At 34.2% G+C, this 26010-nt stretch overlaps 1 protein-coding gene and 1 pseudogene across 4 annotated transcripts in view; one reads left to right on the forward strand and one right to left on the reverse strand.

The window, feature by feature from the left end:
- LOC309660534 (uncharacterized protein) overlaps positions 1-26010 on the forward strand; it is a 248223-nt gene that overhangs the window by 133361 nt on the left and 88852 nt on the right. The window lies entirely within an intron of this gene.
- On the reverse strand, positions 7763-16809 carry LOC309660530 (molybdopterin synthase catalytic subunit pseudogene; annotated as a pseudogene). Its single transcript has one exon. The product of its transcript is annotated as a molybdopterin synthase catalytic subunit pseudogene (transcript).

Genomic DNA, 26010 nt, shown 5'->3' on the forward strand with positions numbered 1-26010 from the left:
TGTGAATGGGGGTATTGTAGTGGACGAGCATGGATTTCAAATCAGTCTGTCTTGGCCCAAATTCCTTCTACAGCATTTATTAACAGGTAAACATTGAAAGGTTAATTATCCTCTCTAAAACTCATTGTTCTGGTCTGTAAAATGGCAGTAAACATACCATGTGTAGAGAATTGTGAGAGTTACATAAAACGATATTAAATAACTAGCAGATTAGATAGAGCATAGTGCCAGCTCAACAAATATACTATGCCTCTTCTTTAAAAAGGCAAGTAACCCCATATAAATGTGTGCTTTTAGCTTTTAGCGCTGGGTGCTATCTCAAGTTTTAGAATTCTTCACATCAAACAGCTCATATTCGCTTAAGAATGCGGTATCAAGGAAACTGCATTTTCTTTCTCTTGAAGGGCAGGTGAGACTCCTCAGCTACTTTCCACCACTGATTATAAACCACTTAGCATCTCTTTATCAAACAGCAAAAAAATGACAACATACATTTTATAAAATTCCTGGGGAAAGTGATTTTTCACTTAGTTGTGATGTATTCTTACCCGTCACCTGGGTTGGGAGATACTTTCTGTGATTTCATGAAAGAGGCAGTGCTATTCTCTTCCTCATTCTTACATTTATTCTTTAGCATCTGGAAAAAAAAGACAACAAAATACCCAAGTTGTGTTTTTCCTGGCAGTTGACAACAGCTGGATTCTGAGAGATGAGTAATACCTTGAGCAGCCTCAACACCACGATTCACAGATTCCTTTGAACCTGAATTGAGTGCTGATAGTTCTATTTATTCTATATCTGAGATGACAATTGTGGCTAATATTTTCTCTGTGTGAAAAACATCCTTAAGGAAACAAATTTTGCAAGCTTAACAGTGAGTTGTGCCACAGCAACAGTAAAGACCCATCTTATTCTTAAAATTTCAGCAACAATAGATGAAAGATATGATGTCATAAAGTATATATTATAATATTTGTTACAGTGATAGAAGGTGAACCACATGTTATTGCAAAAGAAGATCCAATTTACTGCCTGCTGCCTTCAATTTTGATTTGACAAATGCTCAATCTTGTGCTGAATTTCAACTCTCTTCATTTATCTTTTGGAGCATATACAGTAATGTCTCCTTAAGGCAAATAAAAGAATCTTTCCATTTAATTTACTAAAAATGTTCATGTATGTTGGAGTTTACCAAATACAAATATAGGCAAATCATTTTCTGTTGTTAAGGATTTCTTTAACAGTGTGAGATTGATCCTGACTTTATTGTTTAAGGTTGAAACTACTGATCGCATCTGTGTTTGTGTGACAAGAAGCAAGCCTACCAAAGTTATTCTTATTTTCCACACATGTACAACGTATAATTAAGTGATCCATATCAGATTTATTTAAATAACTGCATCAAGTCAAAGTGTTTAATTATTCACCTTAATTAGTTTAATTGAATATGAAAGCAAAAGTTTTCTATAGGCTTTTGTTATTTTACATTTTGCATTTAAAATCAAGAGAAATCTCTTAAAACATCAAAAAATGTTAGTTCTGTTTATTCATTCACTCCTAGACAATTATTGTAGAAAAATACAAAATATTATGTGAAAGCATATCTCGGAAACTAAATCTCAAAATTTTTAAATAATCACAAAGACTTCCAGCTAAACTTGTCATATGAAACATATTTGTTTCTTGCCACTCTCTCTAAAAATTCCAACAAAAGACAGCAAATGAATAAAAGGGATATATTCTCTAATACATAGAGAAAAGAGAGAGAAAGAAAGGCGGTGAAATATACCAACCACAGTTTAGGAGGATGAAAAGTGTATGGATGAGTGCTACCTGACTTTCAGGGTAGAAAAGCTGAAATCTAGATGCCAAGTGAAGAGAAAGCTAAAACTTAATTCAATGCACAGCAAAATACTCAAGAAGAGATTAGGAACTGATGGCAACAGGTGTCTCTGGTAGACTTACCAGGTAAAATAGAAAACTCGGTTAAACCTGAAAATTATAACTTTTGGAAGCATAAATGTGTCCCAAACAATGCACAGGGCCTACTTATTCAAAAATATATATTTATTGTTTTTCTGAAATTCAAATGTAACTAAGAATCCTCTAATTTTATATATCTTTCCACCTACTCTGAGAGTGGGTGAGAAGTGTTGCTGTACATGGATTAGTTGAAAGTAGGTATAAGAAGCAGTGTCATCTCTAGATTTCCTCCCCCCACCCCACCCATCCATGGAAGACAAGATACCTCCTGAAGCCCGGTAGACATTGGCTTTGCTCTCTGCAGAAAATGAGTCGAGAAACTGGGTTTAGGGGCAAGTACTCTGTACAGCAAATCAGGTTGAGTCATCATTCTGAAAACACTGATATTAAGTAAAAGTCTAGATAAGGAAGAGTGAGACCCTCTAGCATCCTTTCCCCACTCAGGTTATAGATTCTAGAAGACAGAATTACCTACATCCACATGCATCAAGCCAGAGATTAAAGAACCCTTTTAAGAATAGGCCTAAGAGAAAAAAATCCATAGATACCCATGTTTGAAAGTCACCAAGCAAAATGGTCCACCTCTCTCCCTGTGACCACTCCACAGTAAAACTGAGACGCTGACAAGTTCAAACCTGCTCATAGGCATTCATAACAGATTTTCAGTATCTGCTTTTAAAATAAAGACTGCCAAATGATCATCTATTCTTCCAACAAAAAGTACTATTCTAGACACTGAGATGCCTCAGTAAACAAAAGATCAAGAAATATTTGACAAAATTTTCTAATATGGGAGGAAGAAAACAAAAGAAAAAAGATAACAAAGAATAAACAATAAGAAAAACTATAGTAAATAAACTCAGAGAAGGAAAAATATATTTTGTCCCTAACCTAAAAACAGTTTATTTTTAAAAAGAAACATTTAGATGATAACAAAAAGCCTTTGGAAATTAAAAGAATAATAATAATAACATAACAGACAAAAATTATTAGAAAGATGACAATAAAGTTGAGAAAATATCACATATAAAAGAATATCACATATAAAAGAAAAATCAGACAGAGAATAAGAGAGAAATGATTAAAAAATTAGAGACAAGAGTTAATACAACCAACACAAGTTACCGAAAGGGAAAAAAGGAAGAAAAATGGAGCTGAGGAAATTACTTAAAAATTACACAAAAAATAAAATTCCACAACTAAGGAATATGAGTTTTCACATTGAAAGGTGTGCAAAATGTTCAGCATGATAGATAAACACACACAAAATCTCATGTTTGTGAGACTGTAAAACAATAGAGATAAAAGGAATATCCTAAAAGCTTCCAAAGTGAGGGAAAAAGGTTCAGGTCCTCAAATGAAGGACCAGAATGAGAATGACATTGTACTTCTCAAAAGCAGTACAAGGTGCTATAAGAGCAATGAGTAATGCCTTAAAAAAAAACTCAGGAAAATTTATTTGCAACTGAGAATTCTAACAAATTTACCAATCAAATGTGAAAGTAAAAAGAGCATGTTTTCAGATTTGCAAGATCTGAAAAACTTATCTCCAAAGCATCTATTCTCAGCAATAAATGTAAGAGAATTTATCTCTTCCACAGAAGAAGACGATAGGTAATGTGTGTAGTGAAAAAATAGCATTATAAACTGTTATGTTTGCATCAGAAGAGGTAAAGAATTGAAAGTGGTTTCCTCTGGAGCTTGGGATATGAGTGTGTTATGTTTCATGTAAAGGATTGTGTTTTTTGTTTTGGGCTTTTGAGTATTCTGCCTTTTGAAACTAGGTACAGACAATACTTTGGTAAACATAAAAGTTAAACAAAACAAAAATTCCACAGAGTACTACACAATCCAATTACCCCTCTTAATAAAATAAGGAACACAAGTAAACGTTATATAAATTGGAGCCATAGAATTCCAATCAACTTTTGGAATTGATTTGTGCAGTTTGGATAAAACATTTGCTTAACTGTGACTTTAATTACTTGAACAAAATAATGCTAACAAAGCAATGTTAGAAAAGCACAAAGTTCTGCACAGCAAAGGAAACTATAAACAAGACGAAAACACAACCCTCAGAATGGGAGAAAATATTTGCAAACGAATCCACAAAGGATTAATCTCCAAAATATATAAATGGCTCATGAAGCTCAGTATTAAAAAAACAAAAACAACCCAATCAAAAAATGGGCAGAAGACCTCGATAGACATTTTTCCAAAGAAAACATGCAGATGGCCAAGAGGCACATGAAAAGCTGCTCAACTTCACTAATTATTAGAGAAATGCAAATCAATACTACAGAGAGGTATCACCTTACACTAGTTAGAATGGGCATCATTAGAAAATCTATAAACAATAAATGCTGGAGGGGGTGTGGAGAAAAGGGAACCCTCTTGCACTGTCGGTGGGAATGTAAATTGATACAGCCACTGTGGAGAACAGTATGGAGGTTCCTTAAAAAACTAAACATAGAATTACCATATGACCCAGGAATCCCACTACTGGGCATATACCCAGAGAAAACCATAATTCAAAAAGATACATGCATCCCAATGTTCACTGCAACACTGTTTACAATAGCCAGGTCATGGAAGCAACTAAATGCCCACTGACAGACGAATGGTTAAAGAAGTTGTGGTACATATATACAATGGAATATTACGCAGCCATAAAAAGGAATCAAGTTGGGTCATTTGTAGAGACGCAGATGGACCTAGAGACTGTCATATAGAGTGAAGTAAGTCAGAAAGAGTAAAACAAATATCATATATTAATGCATATATGTGGATTCTAGAAAAAAGGTACAGATGAACTGGTTTGCAAGGCAGAAATAGAGACATGGATGTAGAGAACAAATGTATGGACACCAAGGGGGGAAAGTTGTGGTGGGATGAATTGGGAGATTGGGATTGACATACACACACTAATATGTATAAAATAGATAACTAATAAGAACTTGTTGTATAGCACAGGGAACTCCACTTCACTGTACAGTAGAAACTAACACAACATTGTAAAACAACTATACCCCAATAAGAAAAAAAAAAGAAAACGGTGGAAAAAAAAAAAAGCACAAAGATTCATATACTCTCTAAAACAAAAAGTCAATAAAACATATTTCCTGAAGGTATACAATTTACCACACTTCTGAAAGCTACTCCCAAGTCATTGAGTCACATAAGTACTATAAGATGACACATACTACTTAATGCTTTTCATAGATCTAGGTTCTTTGGTTCCAAACATTACACAAACTTGGTGAAAATAATTTTGTCAGTTAATCACAGGCTTAATGATTAAAATATAGGTGACTTTTAGTGCAATGATGAAAAGGTAATTAATAGTAGGTCCTACCAAGGAAATCAAGCAGAAAATTGCTGAGTCTATTTTAAAAAGAAGAGCAAGATAGAAGTGACAGCAAGGACTAAGACAGTTTTATGCTGCCTTAGTTACCCCAAAGTAGTAATTATTTGAAGAGACACCAATCTAGAGTGGGTCCTGACTGACATGAGCCTCAGATGGCTTCTATCTCTTCAAATATTGTCACTTGAATTATCTATAGAATGATAGACCATGCTTAGAATAAGAAAGTTTATTTATACCAAATATTCCTGGTATGTGTGTCAAAAACTGTAGTACCCAATAAAATAGCTTTGGTAAAGCTTTGGCCAGATTACTTATCCCTCTCTGTTTGATCTATACATTTTATTTACCCCGTGGATAATATGGTAACAGTGAGTATGCCCCTCTAGAATGTTGGGGAAACTGCCAAAAAGCTGTTATTCCTATCCTGCTTCTTACTACACAAGAGAGCTAGGAAGATAACTTATGGTAGAAACAGGACTTAGACTGCTGTGTGTCTATGTGCAAACCAGAAAATATAAAGATATAGGGTTTTCTGATGCCAGGCAGGAGTCAAACAAGAGGGAAACTAGGGAGGTTGGTAGTGGAGAGAAGTGGAAAACAGACCCAAGGATGAGAAGGAGTCTACTCTTTAGCACATAGTGTTAATTATTTATTGATATTTTTTAATAATAAATGATGACTGTCATGCAAACATTCAGTATCTCTATTAGAAAATTATTGTCGCCCTGGAAATGATTTCTAGGTTGTTTTATTCAGTCACTTAAAAATATTCATTGAGAAGTGTTTATTAAAACATACTTAAGCTCTCACTGTATACCAGGTCTTTTTTTTTTTTTTTTTTTTTTTTAAAGAAAGCTGTGTTTTATAGCTACTTTATTTATTTATTTATTTATTTTTGGCTGTGCTGGGTCTTCGGTTCATGCGAGGGCTTTCTCCAGTTGCGGCAAGTGGGGGCCACTCTTCATCGCGGTGCGGGGACCGCTCTTCATCACGGTGCGCGGGCCTTTCACTATCGCGGCCCCTCCCGTTGCGGGGCACAGGCTCCAGACGCGCAGGCTCAGTAGCTGTGGCTCACGGGCCCAGCCACTCCGTGGCATGTGGGATCTTCCCAGACCAGGGCTCGAACCCGTGTCCCCTGCATTAGCAGGCAGATTCTCAACCACTGCGCCACCAGGGAAGCCCTACCAGGTCTTTTTATAAGTACAAAAACATTTTATAAGTACAAAACTGTGTACTAAGAGACAATAGTCTCTACTTCAGTGAAACTTACATTCTAATGGGGGCAGTAGGAGGCTGACAATAAATCAAAAAAGTAAGGAAATATATATTATGTAAGATGAAGATAAATACAAAAAACTAGGAAAAACAATAGAATATTTCAATAATCCATCGAAATATGCTGATGGCTTGGCCCAGGGTAGAGGTGGTGGTTGGAAGACAGTAGTAGTGTAGTTGTATGATTGCAAAAAATTTTAAGAAAAACACTTTTCTAAATTAGACTGTTGTTCATTGCCCGTATTCAAAGAAAGGATTTTGGATGAGTTCATGTTGACCCTTGACAGTTTTTAGGATTAATTGTTGCTGATGTTAAAAATGTAGCTTGTTGGTCATTTTTTTCTTAAATTTCTTATGCTGCCAAGAACAAATCTATAATCACAGAATTTGCTTAAGCCTTTTACAAATGGATTTATTGGCCTGTCTCTACTGATAGTTCCTAACCTCCTGTAAAGCACTGTCTCCAAAACTTGTCTATTTATAACAGTCACTTGGCTTGCTTATTAATACTGCAGATTTCTGAGCTTCACTGCAGATGCAATGAATCAGAATCTCTGTATATGAGACAAAACGGTTTTAATAAACAGCCCAGGTAATTTACACATACCTGAAAGTCGGACAGTCACTCATTTGCTAATGTGGTAAGGTATGATGAACAACTTCTTATTCACTCAGTTCATACTCTCATATACTTAGAAATCGAGTACAAGGACAATCAGATTCTGTCTCTCCAGCCTTACCACCCTCTATACATTTATGTATAATCAGAGGATTACCATAAAGATCATGAAGGATAAGCTGCAGAGACTCTCATTTTCATTTGCCTCTTCTAGGGCTTTGTACTTCAGTTTGTGATGAGCCCAAACACTGCATAAGCCTATTGTCTCACCAAACATAAGGGGTCCCTGTTTACTTATTCTTTTAGAGAAGAGTTTCTTGCAAACTAGAAACCAAAGGTGAGGCTCACAGTAAGAGCCAAGATTCCAAGCCAAGTTCTCTTAATATTGTACCTCGTATAAATTACACATTTGCAACTGTTTTAAACCAACTGTCACTTCTTGATTTAAAGTTTTACTTACTAGCCTTTTATTCAATTAACACTTTTAGAAAAAAAAATAAAATTTTGGTATTTAAAATTTTAAATACCAATATTTTAAGTACCAATACCAATCATCTGAATGAACATCTATATCTAATGTTCTTCACTTTTGCTGTTGATTTACTACTACTACACAACTCCTACAATTACTACTACTACTGCTATACACACACACACACACACACACACAAATTCACAAAAATTTTATATTTCAGATTATCAAGAGGTCATTTAGTATAATAGAATTGTGTTATAAAAATATGAAAGAATACGTTTGCCTGTTTAGAAAAAGATGCCTTGATAAGTTTTAAATACTCAGTTTGTCTAATTGCTGAAATACTTAATATAGTCTTTCCATATATGTTTTCAGATTTAAAAAGTAGCTGGTGGTTTATCTTGTACAATTAAAATATTCTAAAATTACTTTCAAAATAAATGAAGTCCTATAGTGGCTTCCATTTTGTAAGGTCATCAGAGCCTTAAAATCAGTTATTCATTCAATTTTTGTTGTTATCTTGAGACACACACACAATCAGGAAGGACACACACACACACACTCACAGTTGCTGGCAGATTATTGAGAATGCAATTTTTCTGGCATAGAAGTTATGTTTATGGAAAACTAAGAGGAACTCAAGGTCAGTAATAGGTGTTTCTGGAACACTTGTGGACAGCACAGTGAGTAAATGCAGGCTTGGCATTCAATAAATGTTTGATGATGAATGAATTCATATCTATGTTCTAGCCTGAAAACTAAAGTGACTTCTTTACCATGTGCTTGAATAAAAAGATGTTTAATTACAAACTTGATCACAACTATTGCTTCAATAGTTTTTAGACTCTAAAATACAATAAACAGATCAATTTATCAGGAGATCACTATTCATGATCCAGCATTATTGGTTCAGGATTGAGAACTAATGGCTTCTTCCAGCGTAGAAATTCAGATTCAAAAATAATTTATTTACAGGCATCCGACTGACACTCAGTTTCAGTTCCTGTAGAAACACATTAGAGAAAATGGGTGTTTTTTTAAGAATTGTTTTCCCTGACATATGTTGCAGTGTGATATTTATACTGCTGTCTCTGCTCATTATGGATTGCATTGATTATACAGCAGGAGTGTCAACATAACAGTGGTTTATTCCTCCATGGGACCATAGCACAAATGAAGTAGTCTAGCTTACCTCAGTGTGTCCTTATTGCTTAAGAAAATTTTTCATAAATAAAATCCTATCAACCCTTCCTGTTTCAGATTTAACCACACCCTTCAAAAAAAAACAAAGTTCACTGCAGGGACTTTTATTAATTAATTGTGGAAATTGAAAATTAATGGATTCATGTATTGCTGTCAAATAATGAACTAGCAGAAGGTTTGTACAAAATAAGGCAATCCAATGCATTCAGGCTCTAGATAGCCTGTGCAATACTTAAAGACTTTCTTAAATAAGTCAGAATAGCAAAACAATAAGACTTGTGCAATTTTATATGAAAATGATCTTTGGTAGGATTTTTTTTTTTTTAAGACAAGACAATAAATACTGATCCTAAGGGGAAAATCTGGTATTTTTGATCTGTTGTAACATCAAAAGACATCATGCAGAGAGAGAAAATAAAAGCTGCGGAATGTGAGAAGAGCTCAGCATAACATACAGCAGACAAAGATTTTATATTTACTTTATATAAAAAGCTCTTACCAGTCAACAAAAAAAGTATAAGAAAACGACATATCAGTTTTCATAAAAGAGGATAAAAAGGATATCCAAGTGACCAATAAATATAAGGCCATGAAATCTATATTAGGGCAACAATGTAATACCATTAATAGCCAAAGAATGGTTGTAAAAGAAAAAGGCTGAGAAGACGAGGCATGGTAAGGATGTAGCCCAAGCAAAGCTCTTATATATTTCAGGAGGCAGATAAATTTGTAAAGTTTGGCATTATCTACTAAAGATGAACATACACAACTACTCCTACTCAGCAATGCTGCACCTAGGTATAAAATCAATACAATGTGTATGCTTATATACTAAGAGCCATTTACAAGAATAATCATAGCTCAATGATTTGTAACAGACAAAAACTGGGAACTATTAAGATAATTATCAGCAGTAGAAAAGGATAAAAAGAATGTATACATGTAATAGAATAATACACAAAAATAAAAATAAACTACAGCATTACACAACATGGATGAATCCCACAAACACAATGATTATGAAAGAAGCTCAAATACAAAACAGTACATACTATATAATCTCAGTTCGGTGAGTTCTATGCAAAACATAGTAAATTAAACATTAGGTTTTGTGATACATATCACACCATGCAATAGTAAAAATAATATGAAGAAAAGTGGAAAAAATTAATTGCCCTCGCAGTCAGGTAAGTTGTTACATGGTAGGGAGGGAGCTGTGGAAGATAACTTCTGGAGGACTGGTGATTTCTCTTTCTTGACCTGACTGGTAGTTATGGGGTATTCTCTTTATAACAATTTATTATACTTAGCATTTCTATTGCATTTGGCACTGTAAGTAACCTAGAGATGATTTAAAATATACAGGAGGATGTGTGTAGGTTTTATGCAAATACTACACTGTTTTATATGAGGGACTTGAGCATCCTGGATTTTGGTATCCATGGGGAAAGGCGGGGGAGTCTTGGAACAAATCCCTCAAGGATACTGAGGGACAACTATATAAATAACTGAAAATCAAAAAATAATTAATGAAAATCAATCTCTCTCCTTAGAGAGACAGACAGATATATAGATAGGCGTAGGTAGATATCAGGAAAAGTGGTTTGAAGCAAATATTTTGGGTATGTTTTTACAATAAAAATCATATTATTTCATTTCTGCCCTTTTCATCAGCTTCTTCATTAGAAAATCAAGGATATTTGTGCTTGGTGGAAAACTGTGGGTTTGTTTTTTATTGCTTTCCTCATGCCAAAAGAATGAATTTGAGATATAAAATAGATTAGTGGGATTAGAATGTTACTCTATTCAATTTTAAACTACATTTTCATGTAATGTATTTCCCAGTATGGGTTGATAATATGGTCTAAGTAGTGAGAACACAGAGAACAAAATAATTACATCAAATTCTATTTACTCTATTTTCAGCAGAGCCTCTGTTCCACACTAAACAATCCTCCTTTGGAGGGTAAAAGCATTTTCCCTAAACAGACAGAATCAAATCCTGGAACAGCATCATTATTTCCTTCCACTGTTACCAAGAAACTTAGGGGAGAACTCTAGCTTTCTCTTCCTGATGTTTCACCCAGTATTTACCACATTTTACCTACATGGCAAATAAGGAATTTGACTCCTAAATAGCTTTTTCCATAAACTTACTTTTAAGCTCAACCTATCTTCAGAGAGGTCATATATTATCAGTGTACCACAGTGACCTGAAATTTTTTCATAGAAATTTTCTGTGCTTAAATGACAGATAGATTTGTTCTCAATATTTGACAATGCCTCTTTTCAAAATTTACCTTAAGGAATACGTATTTGAAGGTTCAATGCTCATACATTAACACATGTACACAATACATGCACATTATATATATTCAGATACTATTTATATGTACACACACATAGGTATACATGTATATATTTGGTTAGAACTATTTTTTGTATTGTTACTACAAGTAACCTCCTTAGGCACATCAAATATCTGCTGATTTTTTTTTTTTTTAATGATGAAGTAGGAAACTGCAGTGAGGATGTAGCTTATTTTTCCTTATTCCCCAAAGGTAGTTATCTCATGCCCTAAGCCACAAATTTAATTATCTACATCTTTACCATGCTTACTTTACAAACTAGAGCTATTTTTAGCAATCATTTAATCTTTTCTTGAATCCAGTGACAGCATTTCCATATCCTCTTGGAACTGAAAAATCTACAACTTCATCACATAATGTACCGGGGAGAGGGGGAAATTTTATTTTATAATTACTTTAAGTTTTATGTAGGTTAATTAGTTCTGTCAAATAAAACTATTATTTCATGTAATGCCTGAGCTTATGCATTTTTCCTCTGGTAGAGATAAATTAGGCAAAGGAGCTTTAAGCTCCTTAATAAATACCAAAGAACTTTCTTCTCAGGATAAAACAGTTGTAAATGCAAATTCTGAATTAGCATTAACTTTTCCATTTTTCCTCCTGATTACATCCAGCTACTTTAAAAGAAATTTAAATCAAATGTGTCGTGTTTCTTTAGTTATAAAAAATAGTTTTTCATAGTAAATCTCATTTACTTTGATGAAAGACAGCTCTATTTTAAAGTTAATGGTATGGAAGTTTTTAGCAAACTTGAGCAGAGTACCTACTATGTATAAGGAGGCTCTAATCTAGAATTTTTTAAATAATGATTTTTTAAAATAGTAAAAACATAATTCTTGCTCTCAAAAAAAAGTCAGTGTAGGATGAACCCCGATGAGAAGTTAACATTGGATGCTATTTGAAAATTAATGAATGCATAGTAATTTTTTCCTTCTGGTGTTCAATATCATATTGTAATACCATATTATCATTGAGAAAGTTATCGATTCACCATTTTTTAATGAGCACTATGTCTAGATTAAACTCTGCCACACATTTCATATGAACATAAATAATGACAGTAGGACCATGTACAGAGGGATTACCGTGTGTAAGGCACTGCTTTAAGCTCTTTAGAGGCATTATGAAATTTAATAACTATAGAATAGTTATTGTAATTATCCAGTTTTTTTGTTGAAACAACTGAGTGATGAACATGCTAAATTTCTCATGATTACAGAACCTTCAGAAATTTACTTTAACGTTTTTAAGTTAAAATTCGGGCAACCTGATTCCAGAACCCACACTCTAAAGCCTATGAAGTGCCCTTTACTTTCTCATATAATAACTCTAAAAGTTCTTTAGCTTTCAGTTTAACACGACGATAAGTGTTAACTTCTATCTTGTTATGTGTGTGTATTTTTTTTATTTGTTTATTTTTTTAAGCAACAAGGATCTACTGTACAGCACAGGGAACTATACCCAATATTTTGTAATAACCTATAATGGAATATAATCTGCAAAAAAACCCAAAAAACCCCAAATCCCTATGCTTACACCTGAAACAAACACAACACTGTAAATCAACTATACTTCAATTAAAAGAAGAACTATGTGGAACTTATATACCAAGATCTATCAAGACAGTATATAGGATGGCCAAGCAAAATCTGGACCATTACTTAGTATAAAGATCTTGCAGAAAACATAACTCTATTAATGACTTCACTAATGATAATGTTGCTTAAGCAATTAAAAGAAAACTATCTGAAAATGCTTTACTAAATAATCATATAATTTTCCTTTTTAATTTGGTGTGGGTCCAATTTTATAACTAACACTATAACACAAAGTACTCTTGTTGCTAGTTAGTTTGCCTTGTTGTGTAACAATTTTATGCTAATATATATAGTTATAGAATACTAATAACTAAAAAAACAGTAAGTATTACGGTAAGATTATAGATTCTGAAATACTAGAAATCTCCATATTATGAAATATCTTAGGTATTATCACTGAATTTTAAAAAACAGGAAAATGTTCCTTCTAAACTTTTAAAATCATGTTTATTTAGCTTATTTTTTAAATATGTAAATTCTAAAAATATATCATATCGAGTATCTGATAAAGACTGTTTATGTCTTCTAGTTCTGCCAATATTCCCAAAATACATCCATGATGACAATGGCATCATTGGGTATAGGCGGAGGAGGTTGGGGTCCAGCTTCTGAGATAGTCATTGAGGAGGGGGCCACACCTCAGTGTGAGTCAAGTTACAAGTAGAACTTAGTCATGGAATAATATGCCTACCTCAGGCATCTTTGCTTACATTTAAATTATTCTTCCATTTTTTCCCCTAAATTTAACCTTTCTTTCCACTATCTCTAGTTCTCGTGTAAGCCCTCATCCTAAACACTCATTTATTTTTACTTTTTTCTCTCTTTTGTTCCACTGGTGTCACATAAGAGATTATGTTCAGTAAACTATCTTCTGGAGAAGAAAAATCAAAATGTGATCAAAGATAAGAGCTTACCAAATTTAAGTTTTAAAACTCTAAAATACGTAAGTGGTTTAATCACTGGTTGCCCCAAAGAATTCTTTGTTTCTTTTCCAAGAGGATGATAATTCTTCATATATTTCCTTTTTCCATATGGGCACCTTGGCTTTTAAAGTATTAATGCCATAGCTCACAGCTTCGAGGGATGCAGCCCTGTGGGCAGAGGACACAACAATGATAAAGCTTGCTTCTGACACTGGAACTAAGCCAAGTGGATGGAACACTGTTATGTGTTTGGCCATTGCTGCCTAATGTCACTACCAATTTTTCTGACTTCATTTTCTGCCATTGGTGGATATGCTTCATACTCTAAGCTAATGACTTCTTTCCCTTCAAAGTTATTCCTTGTAGTCCCTACAAATAGGGATATTGTGCCACAGAGTGGAGAAATCACCAGTTGTGAGATTTCATCTACTGAAAATTTCTCAGATGTGAATTTCATTATATCTTTAGATTTCTCTTCAACTTCATTCATATCTTCCCAAGTGGAAGAGAAGCCCTATCCTCCTATTCCCCCCATTAGGGGGGAATTTTATCTCCTGAATGAAGCAGGAGGAGCTGATCTCCAACCTCGACATATCCTTGATGAACAGCACGTTACCTGATTTCTGACATCAGCCAATCTAGGATGGCGCGTTTCTCTCATTCCACAGCTGCAATGCTTTTATTTCTTGTGGCACAGAAATGGTCTCTGAGTGAATTCCTGCTATTTCAGCACTTTTTGCAAAATACTACACTACAACCTGGCTCCGTGGCACCATCCGGTTAGGGAAGCCTCCCGAGGTATCCCAGTCCGCGGAGGCGGAGGCGCCTTTGTACACGTTTTAAGAAGTGAGGAAAGTTCTATTGAAAGACTGCAATATTATCAACTTGAAAGTTTAAAACTTCAAAGTTAGTAAGTGATGCATCATTTTAGAATCATTTATATCTAATTAGATAATTTTTTAATTAGAACATTTGTTAGAAATAATTTTTTAATGTGTGATTTTGTTACTTTTCATTTTTAATGAGAAATATAAAAATGTTTTATGACTTGTAAAAATTAAAATAGATTAATTTGGACTAAATAATCTCTAATATATTATATTTTGCAGGTCTAAAATCTAGGACAGTGAATTTATTTACATCATGAGCAAATATGTATTATTATGATTTAAGGGGAAATAATCTCTGATAATTGGAAACCTGAAATGGTTATTTATATTGTATTCTAATACGATATAAATATAATTAAATAAAAGCTTTTTTTCAATTAATTTAACCCTAAAATTGTGATCACTAACTTAAAAAATATTAATGACAGTCAAAAAATAATTTCCACTTAGGTTCACATTTTTTTGAAAAACTAACTGTATTAGTTTGCTAGGATAAGAGATATCAGAGACAGTGGCTTAGACAACAGAAATTTATTTTCTTATAGTTCTGGAGGTTAGGACTCTTAGGTCAAGGACTCTCCATCCCCTAAGGGATTTTATTTTGACCCTTATATGAATATACTGCAAGAAAAGGATAATAATGGAGAGTAATGAACATCTGAAAAGGCACTTACAGAAAAGTAAGACACATTATAAAACAATGACCAAAACGCAGAGAAAGACTATAATAAATGAGCTGAAAGATGTGAAGAAAATGTTAGAAGTCAGAAGAACATAAACTAGAATTATAAAAGCTCTTAAATGTGATGGGTAGACAACAGAAACACATAGAGATCTTACAGTTCTCAGAAAATAACTCTAAACATTTCAAATATGAAGGTTAAACTAGAAGAAAAGTAAGAGCAAATGGACACCAGGAAAAGTTGAGATATTAATCTTTAATAAGGTTTAGAGTGAGGATGTTTATTGTGGGCAAACATCTACCTAAGTAATTAAACATACATACAGATTACCTTGCCAGAGGAAGCAAGATACTCTGTCTATTGAATGGACTGTTTCTGCTGATAATGGCGGATAACTAGAGGCCCTGTAATTAAGCAGCAACTTAATAAAAAGTAATTGTTGGGTCACTTTGTGATGGCAGTGAAATAAATGTTTTGGTGTTAATCCAAGATCTGACAGAAAAAGACACATTACAGTCAAATAATTGAAGACCCAGGCACTATCCTTTTAGCCAGTGAATTGTTTCTTTCCTTTGAGCAGGATGCTAGTCTAGGCTATGCTGGACTGTGTTTCAGCAATGTCATTGTGATACCCCATTTTCCTTCTAGTTTGTAGCAAAAGCACTCTCGTAAAGGGTTTTTACTTTGGCAAAGTGTCTGCTAAGACATTAACTTCAAGCTGTAAAGAAATTCAGTAGGTCCAGAATAAGGAAAATTCTCTGTCTTCAGTACTCAAAGCACCAGAAATAGTAATAATCCTGTAACAACTCTAACATACTGATCATTTACTATTTACTAGGTATTCTGATAATAAATCTTATATAATGCAATTACAGTGAGATGAGATGCACAAGAGGCATGTTTAATCCTGTTGGTTTTTTTATATAACCTGTTTTGTTTTTATTTGATTTTTGTCTTCATCCTTGACACTAAGTGGGGAAAAATAGGTGAATTATATAAATGCCAGAGTGTTCAATTAATTTGGTAAAGATCATTCAGCCAGAAAGTAACAGAAACCTACATTCGAACTTGGATCAGCTGACCCCTAAATTCCATACATTTTACATTATTAATTTAACTGAGTCATTTAGCAAAAAATATAAAATATATCAGAAATGTTTTATTGTTTTTTTTTTTAATTTTCATAAACTAAGGCATTCAAGGATATTTTCTTTTGTTTGGCCATGTGGACATTTAATTTTATCAAGTTCTTCAAAATCTGTTAATTCTGTTCCTGAAGAGAAGGTAGTGCTTGATTATAAATTCATATACTTCTGATTAATCTTTCAATGATTAACTAAAATTCAGTGCAGCAAGCTTTAATAATATTTGTTTTACAAAATATGATTGCGTTAAATTATAAAACATTACATCTAGTCTCAACTGTTGAATTTTTCTTTTTTTTTTTAAGATGTTAGCTATGAGTTTTTCTTTCTTTTTTTAAATTTATTTATTTATTTATTTATTTTTGGCTGTGTTGGGTCTTCGTTTCTGTGTGAGGGCTTTCTCCAGTTCCGGCGAGCGGGGGCCACTCTTCATCGCGGTGCACGGGCCTCTCTTGTTGCGGAGCACAGGCTCCAGACGCGCAGGCTCAGTAGTTGTGGCTCACGGGCCTAGTTGCTCTGCGGCATGTGGGATCTTCCCAGACCAGGGCTCGAGCCTGTGTCCCCTGCATTAGCAGGCAGATTCTCAACCACTGCGCCACCAGGGAAACCCAACTGTTGAATTTTTAACACTAGAATGCTCATTTAAAGTATGATTCAAACAATAATAATTTGAAGAAATATGAATACTTGAATCAGGTAATATTTTATTCCAATCCTATAAGTTTTACACCTATTACTTAAAATTAATTAGTTTTCCTCATTGAGAATAAGTAACCAATAGCGTAAAAGTGACCTAGAGGGACTATAGTTAAATCAGACAATTTCTAGGTTTATTTTAACCTCTGATTTGGTTTTCTCATCTTTGGGGATGCTATAAAGTTTGTTCATTATATAAATAGTTTTCTTATATTTGACTATTATTCCCTTGAATTGCCTGCTTAAAATTATTAAAGTTATATATAAAATTCAAAACATTCAAAAGGAACTAAGTCAGAGTAATTAAATTTTCAGATGATTCTTTTTTATGTTTGTGCCATTATAGTTACAAGGTTATTGAGACTCAAAACTGCACCATGGTTTTAGGACACCCTCTAGATACGATTGTATTTTCTATTTAGGTGAAAATTCTATTCTCTTTTGTCTTTCATTCCTGTTTGTGATAACCATTACCACCTGCTTACTCATAGGCTAAATCAGTAAGTGTGAGCCCTGAGACATAAAAAGACAGGCTCTGCACCCAGATAGCTACCATAACCCGCAGGACTAGAGGTAAACCTACAAGAAGTTGATAGAACAGGAACTGTCACTAGCTTTGCAGCTCTGTCCTCATACTGTCACTGGTGACAAACTCCAAGCCCCTACCATCAAAACCAGCACCCTCAACAGTCAGAGTAGAACTCATCAAAAATGAGTGAACAGCTATGCAGTAGAATATTTATAACATGGGATATGCTAGTAAATGTTTAATAACCAACTCTTAAGAAAGAAGGAAAAAAGCCCTTATTTGTGGCATTGCTGATTAATATGGTGTGAATATTTCCACCAAGGTCTCCTTCAAGCTAACAATGTCATATCACTGAATGGAGTTGGGGAGAAAGGCACACGATCAGCTCCCTGGGCCAGTCTGAGTCAGCTCCAGCACACTGATGACTGTTAATACAACAGGGCACTGATTTTCATTCCCTTAGAAAATGTTTAGTGAGGTCCTCCTATACCAGCTATTGTTTCAGGTGTTAAAGATATGTAGTGAACACAGCAGAAATGGTTCTAATTTTTAAGAGATTTACATTCTAGTTAGAGCAAGCAAAAAACAAACCTTTAAAGATATATAAGATAATACCAGATTTTTTATAAGTGTTGAGAATCAGTAGAATAGAGTGACCAAGGGTATAGTGGGATTAATTTAAAGCAAGTAGGGAATACTCACATTCAAGCCGATGCTGAACGATAAGAAGGAAACAGGGAAAGCTCTGGACTGAGAATTTCAGACAGAGAGAACAGTAATGGCAGGAACTAGTGTGGTGTACCAGGTACAGAAAAAAGACAGTAGGTGAGGCAGAGAGTGAGGAAGAAAGTAGGGGGAGATGAAAACAGAAACATGGCAGAAGTCAGATAACATAAAGCCTTAGAGAGAATGGTGAGGAGGTTGGAATTTATTCTAAGTGCAAAGTGAAAACTTTTGAGGGTCTTAAGCGGGAGTGAGACCTGAAATTATTGATATTTTGAGAATATAATAAGAGTAAAGCAGGAAGACAGTCAAGAGTCTACTGCACAAAAACTGGCAGAAAATATTGGCCATACAGACAAAAGACTGTCAAGAAATTTCACAACTCAACAGACAAACCCATTTAAAAATGGGCAGAAGGTTTGAATAAGCATAGCAAAAGAAAATAAGCAAATTCATTCTCCTATGAATGATGAATAAGTACATGAAAAGGTGTTCAACGTCCTTAGTCCATATACTGTTATGATGGCTAAAATTAAGACTCATTTTATCAAAGGTTTGTGAGGATGGTGTAAATGAAACTCTCATACGCTGCCATTACACTCGTAGGCATTTAGCAAAGAGAAAAGAAAACATATATCCACATAAGCACTTGTACACAAATGTTCATGGCAACTTTAATTATAATAGCCAAAATACTAGAAACAATCAAATATCCATCAACAAGTGAATGGATAAACAAAATTTTGTAGTATGTCTATGAAATGCGATATTAACAGGCAACAAATGATAAAATCTCGAAATAATTATGTCAAGCGAAAGAAGTCAGAAAAAAAGACGAGATAAGGTATACATTTTATATACAGAAAATTCTAGAAAATTCAAACAAACTTTTAGTGTCATGAAGCAAATCTGCCTAGGGGTGGAGAGAAGGGAGAGAGAGTTATAAAGGTGCATGAGAAAATTCTCAGAGGTGATAGATAGGTTCATTACCTTGATTGAGGTGATATTTTAATGGTTGTATACTTATGTCCAATCCAATCAAATTACACACCTTAAAAATGCCAGTTCATTGCACTTCAAATGTGCCTCAGTATAAAAGGAGGAGAAAATAGCATTGATTGTATATCCAAGCAAGAAATTATGATGGTCTGAAATGGCAACAGTTTCTGATGAAAGGAAATGTCAGATTTAATATAATTTCGAAGTTGAAGCTGACAGGAATTTTATGTGGCTTAAGGAGGAGAGTTGGGACAGAGTGAAATGCACACTGATTTCAAGGTATATGTATCTGGAGAGTGGCTATTTCCTGTGTAATTGCTCACCTTCTTCATTATTCTTTTGTACCAACTGATAGAAACATGTTATGATCTTTCATTACAAAATACTTCTGGCTCATCTTCACTGCATGTGTCTCCACTAATTTCAGTTTCAGCCTCTAAAAAAATGTTGAAAATAATAATTTGTTCAATCAGATTCTTAGGTTCTGGCTTTCATAACAATTTATTACCTTGGCATTACAGGTAAAGAAACAGGATACTGAAATTTCTGAAACATTAGTTTCATGCTTAACTATAAATGGATATGCTAACATATTACTCACAAGGAATATTAGCTAGGGTCAAGGAAGAGAAAACAATTTCATTATATATTCAAAATATATAAATTAATGAAGAAACACAGCAAAAGTGATAATATTCTTAAGACTGTCAACATTTATCTCTCATATTGTGCAATAACTTTTAAATAAGTGAACCGTTTAATATTTATAATATTTGTTAGCATTAAAACCATTTTACAAATAAGATGGTTGAATTTTGGAGAATTTAAATAACATCCATGGGCAGTCATAAGTGAGCATTTGATGATGTTAGATTAAACTTGATTACTCTAATTCTTTCTACATCAAACCATCACTTTCTCTAATCCACTTATTATAATCAAGAATATTATTTTAAACCTTTACCTTCAGACACTTTCATTTCAGGTTACTTTTTTTTCCCTCTAGCTACAACATTACTTTTCTTAGCATTAAAAACTTAAAGATTGAGCTGTCAGAACTGAGCTAGATTACTTTTTTTTATTCCAATGTACAGAAAACAACAGAAGTAATCCCCACCGCATATCCACCATCTTACTGGGAGAACAGTGACTAATGAACAGTGTACCACTTTTTTCCCTATAGCCAAAATTTGTGAGTCTAGGAACAAAGGAGTTGAAATTGGAATGTCACTTGTTTGGCGCATTTGAAAGCTACATGTTTCATTCTTATTCTTTTGAATTCTGCTGGGTTTCTTATTCTTTTGAATTCTGCTGGGTTGGAAGACTTAGTACCAGTAAAAGTAGGGATAAGGTAGGTTATGCTATGGCAAATAAGTAAATAAGCAAACAAATCTCTTTGGCATGACAAAAATCATTCTTTCCACATGTACTTATCACAGTCTGATGCAGACTGGTCACTATTTTCCATCTGGTAACTACAACAACTAGGACATGTGACCTCCAATTCCATTGCAGAAGGGGAGAAAGGACGATAGGTTCAAATGGGGTTCTTTTAAGGACCACATCTGGAAACAGCTAATGTTATTTCTGACCATATCACATTAACTAAACTTCAGTCACATGGCCCCAAACAAACTACAGAATTGGATGGGAAAAGTTTTCCTCTGGGTCTTGAAAGAGAAAGCAATGTGGTAGACACATAGCAGAGTTCCTGCCACAGAACCCAAGAAAGGGATATTTCTACATAGTGAAAAACCATTGATTCCTTTAAATTGGAAGCCAAAATTGCTGAAAATATGCCATTAATGGACTCCTTGTGGCACATAAGAATGGACAAAAAAATGAGTTATGATGTTGACTGGATAGATTGATCCTGATTATCACGGTCCTAGAATCTCAGGACCATTTGCAAAAATGACTCTAACATCTGAACATATAATTTATTCTTATAGCAAACATACTGTCTTCTCTCCCTCTCTCTCTCTCTCTCTGTGTATATATATATATATATTCATATTTTAACTGATTCTTCTTTTCTTACTCTTCTAACATTAGCTGTACTATTTTATACAAGGTAAACTTTTGGAGATTTACTTTACATATTATGATAGGTTACGGAGTGTCAAGATGGGGCTTTGAGGAGGTGGTGTAGGGATGCACATCACCTAGGTATCTTGGACTTGGTACAATGTGCCTTGACTACTGGAATGTAAGGTTTCAACCTTTTCAGGAGGTGAGTATGTATCTTCTTTTTTTTTTTTTTTCCAGAGGAAAGTTGCATCAGCTTGTGTGAGATGACTTTTCTGTTGGAAAATTGAAGGATAGAAAAAAGCTATATATTGACATTGAGGAGACGATAGTGTACATTTATCGAATTTTGTGGTCACCCAGAATTTTTGAACACTCCTCTACCCCATATTAAGATATTTATATTAGTAAGTCCTACCTGCCCAAGGGAAAAGCTAGAAATTTATTTTCTCAACTTTCTTGAACATAACGCATAGGCAGGTAACCTAGGCTCTACTAATGAAGTGTAACTGCTTCAGACCTTGACTTGTAAAAGCTACATGAGGAGGGAGGGATCCTGCAGGAACTAATATCTGATTGAGAGGTAAAGGATGTGTCATGCTTTGCAGAGTGGAGATTTTGACATCTGATTCACAGCATCACGGTATGAGCTGTGTTGTCTGTGCCCTAGGAAAGCAGCCGTATGGGCTTTCTTAACAGCAGAGAGTGCGATGTGATATGGGCATTTGTCCTTGCAGGAAAGTCACCAGATCAGATTCTCTGGTCCTCCTGAGTGTTGATTGACTGTGTGATATCCTTTTATGAATGTTTTTTCTTCTTTAACTAACCACTGATTTCACTGCTTGAATTTAGGAACCTTAACTGGTACAATATAGCAGAAGTTTAGAGACACAAACTTGCTTGCCCATGGTCACTCCACAGTGGAAGGAAGGGTCAGAAGGAACATAATTCTTCTAACTCCAAAATGTATTCTGCTCCTATAACTTTCACTCTTACTTTTGCACTATTTCAGAATTGCAGTTTTACATTTTACTTTGGATGCGTCTTACTTCATGTCCTCCTGTCTTTCCTTACCCACTTCTAAATTAAATCTAATTTCCTAAACACTAAGAGCTGCTTGGTTTATGTTACTTGGGAATTTCAGGGCTGATATTTATTCTAATTTATTCCCTATCTTCAGAAATGAAAAAGAGGAAAGAATAATGTAATAAACAAGATGAGAAAAAAAAAACATAATATGGAGATGGATGAGCAAATTACCAATTAACTAATTACCAACAGTTATAATTTATCTTCATTGAAATATTGAGACAAGTGTGATTGGCAAATTGAATGTGAAGGGGAATGCATCCCATTTAGTGACTTAATAGAATAGGTAGGTCCAGATTTACAAATGGGATTAACTCTGCATTTAAACTAGTTTATTTTCCATTAGTTCCCTCCAGAAACATTTTGAAAAGAGTGAGTTTTTTTTTCAAATATGAAAATAAGTGTGTTTTTTCTAGAGTTTGGGAATTAAATCTTGCTGAGCAAAGCTCTCATTTGCTAGTGGAACTTGAAGAGTGTCACCTAAAAAGTTACTAAATAATCAAGTCAGAATAATTTAAAATAGAGACTGTGTTTTCTCAAAGCCTATTCATCAATACCTCAATGAAACTGGTTGTGAATACTCTTTACCAGTCAGGGTCAAAGATAGTTTTAATTCTATTTAACAGTGTGTGTGTGTGTGTGTGTGTGTGTGTGTGTGTGTGTGTGTGTGTGTGCATTTCAGAAGAGAGGTGTAAGTGAGGAAAAAAAAAATGACAAGCCTAAATGGATCATTCCTAGAAGGAGTCTAATCAAATCTATAATGACCTTACAGTGAAGTGGGGGAAGTGTTCTGGTTTCTGATTCAGACCTAGGTTACCCCCAGTCCAAAGAAAGTTATACTTCAGAGTATCTTTTATTTATTTACATTTTACATAGGAAGACACTGTTACTCTCAAGCAGGTTGTTGTACAAAATGACAAATCACAAAAATGCTTCTATTAAAATATGTAAGCAATGAACTCAATCTTGTCAAAACAGAAAATAGCAAGTTATCTGGCTGCTTTCAATATTGTTTTTTACTAACAATGATATGGAAAATGCACTTATAGGCCACGCTTTGTGCTTGTACCCAGAAATGAAGAAATCTAAATAAGCCAATTAGCTATGATAATTACAAATGTGTCACAATTCATTTGCCTACAACTACTAAAGGATAACACAATTCACAGAGTCAGTAATAATGGGCCATGAAGACACAATAAATATTTGACATTTTGGTTCCTCACCCTGTCCTTCACTTTACACTGGCATGCTTTATGCAATGATAATTTTTCCAGTGTGTAAAATGAGAACACCAAGACAATAATGGCCTAATTATAATTTATAATTTAAAAGGTTTACAACACTTTCTTTCTTTTTTTTTTTTTTACAACACTTTCTTGATGTGTATTTAATATGGTCTGAATCTCCAGATGGTCCCTACACCCTCCATGCTGCTAAGTGCTTAACAGTAACTCTCTTTCCCAGAGCAAATATTCACTAAGTATTTCTTGAATTAATGAATTATGAATTCCAATGAATATGAAAGTTGAAAACATACCTACTTTCAAATAGAACTTACTTCACCTCAGAAAATTCTTATTTTATGGTGAAGATAGGGGTAGATAGAGAATCCTTTGGTCTTATTGTATATTTAATAATTATCTCTGAGGAGGTGAACATGAATCTTTTGTTATTGTCTCACAGGTCCCTGAAACTCTGTTCATTTCTGTTTTTTCTCTACTGTTTAGATTAGGTAAATTCTATTGATACACTCTCAAATTCACTGAATCTATTCTCTGTCATTTTCTCTCTACTACTGAGTCCATCGAGTGATTTGTTTTTAATTTTTTATTTTCATTATAATATTTTTCAGTTATATCAGCTTCATTTGATTCTTTACTATTACTTCTATTCACTGTTGAGAACTTTTATATTTTCATTTTTCTTAAATGAATTTTTCATTGATTTTGAAACATTTTTATGGTGGCTGCCTTAAAGTCTTTGTCAGATAACTCCAGCATCTCAATGTTGGAATCAGCTGATTTTCTATTCTCATTCAAGTGTTATTTTTCTGGGCTTCCCTGGTGGCGCAGTGGTTGAGAATCTGCCTGCCAATGCAGGGGACACGGGTTCGAGTCCTGGTCTGGGAAGATCCCACATGCTGCGGAGCAACTAGGCCCGTGAGCCACAACTACTGAGCCTGTGCGTCTGGAGCCTGTGCTCCGCAACAAGAGAGGCTGCGACAGTGAGAGGTCCGCGCACCGCAGTGAACAGTGGCCCCTGATTGCCGCAACTGGAGAAAGCCCTCACACAGAAACAAAGACCCAACACAGCCAAAAATAAATAAATAAAATTTAAAAAAAAAAAGTGTTATTTTCTAATTCTTGGTCAGATCGGTGATGTTGGTTTGTATGATGAACATGTTGTCTGTGTTAGGAGAGCCTGAGTCCTATTTAAATTTTTTATTTTAGCAAGCAGTCACTCTGTTTAGGTTATGTGCACTGTTGCTATTCTACCTTGTTGTTCTGTGGCTCCATAAATTTAATTTTCAGAGACTTCAGTTTACTTGGTTTATCTGATGCCAGTGGGGTGCCCAAACCTAGCTGCTGATGGTATCAGAGGGAGTAGAAGGGTTCCCCCAGTCCAGGCCAGTGTCTCTTTATAGGAGAAAGGAGTCTCAGGTGCCTAGGGACAAAAAGATTTCCAAGGTTGAACTGCTTGTTGTAGGGTTTCCCATGCTAGTGTCACCTAACACCTTGGTGTTATCAGAGTCTCTTGAAAAGCAGTTGTAATTTTGATGATGTTCATATTACCATTTTTTGTAGTGTGTATGTGTGCATGTGTACTCACACATGTAATTTTTTGTTTTGTTTTGCTTTTATGCTTAGTGTTTTGTGCGTCCTAAAAAATATTTTCTACTCAGTGGTGTAGAGATATTGTCTTCTGTTTTCTTCTAGAAAATTTTTTAACTTTTTGTTTTAGGTGTATGATCCAAAAATTAATTTTCATGTATGGCATGAGGGAGGAGTTGAGAATTTTTTTTTTTTTTACAAATATTTTTCTGGTTGTTTCAGCACTATCGCATTGAAAAGACAATCCTTTCCCCATTGAATTACCTTAGCAACTTTATAAAAAAAAAAATCAATTGACCTTAAATGCTTGGGCCATTTCTAGACCCTCTATTTTGTCCTATTGATCTATTCTTCTAAAATTAAACCAATACCACATATCTTGAGTATTATAGATTTATATTGTCTTGAAGGCAGGTTGCATACGCCTTCTAATATTCGTCTTCTGTTCAAGAAGTTTTGGATATTCTAAGTCCTTGAAATATCCACATAAGTTTAGAATCAGATTGTTAATTTTACCAAAACAAATGAACAAACAAAAAACCCTGCTAGGGATTTCTATTGAAATCATATTAAAACTATAAA

The sequence above is a fragment of the Balaenoptera physalus genome, assembly GCF_965194825.1.
Source record: "Balaenoptera physalus genome assembly, chromosome: 4".
NCBI classification, from domain to species: Eukaryota; Metazoa; Chordata; class Mammalia; order Artiodactyla; family Balaenopteridae; genus Balaenoptera; species Balaenoptera physalus.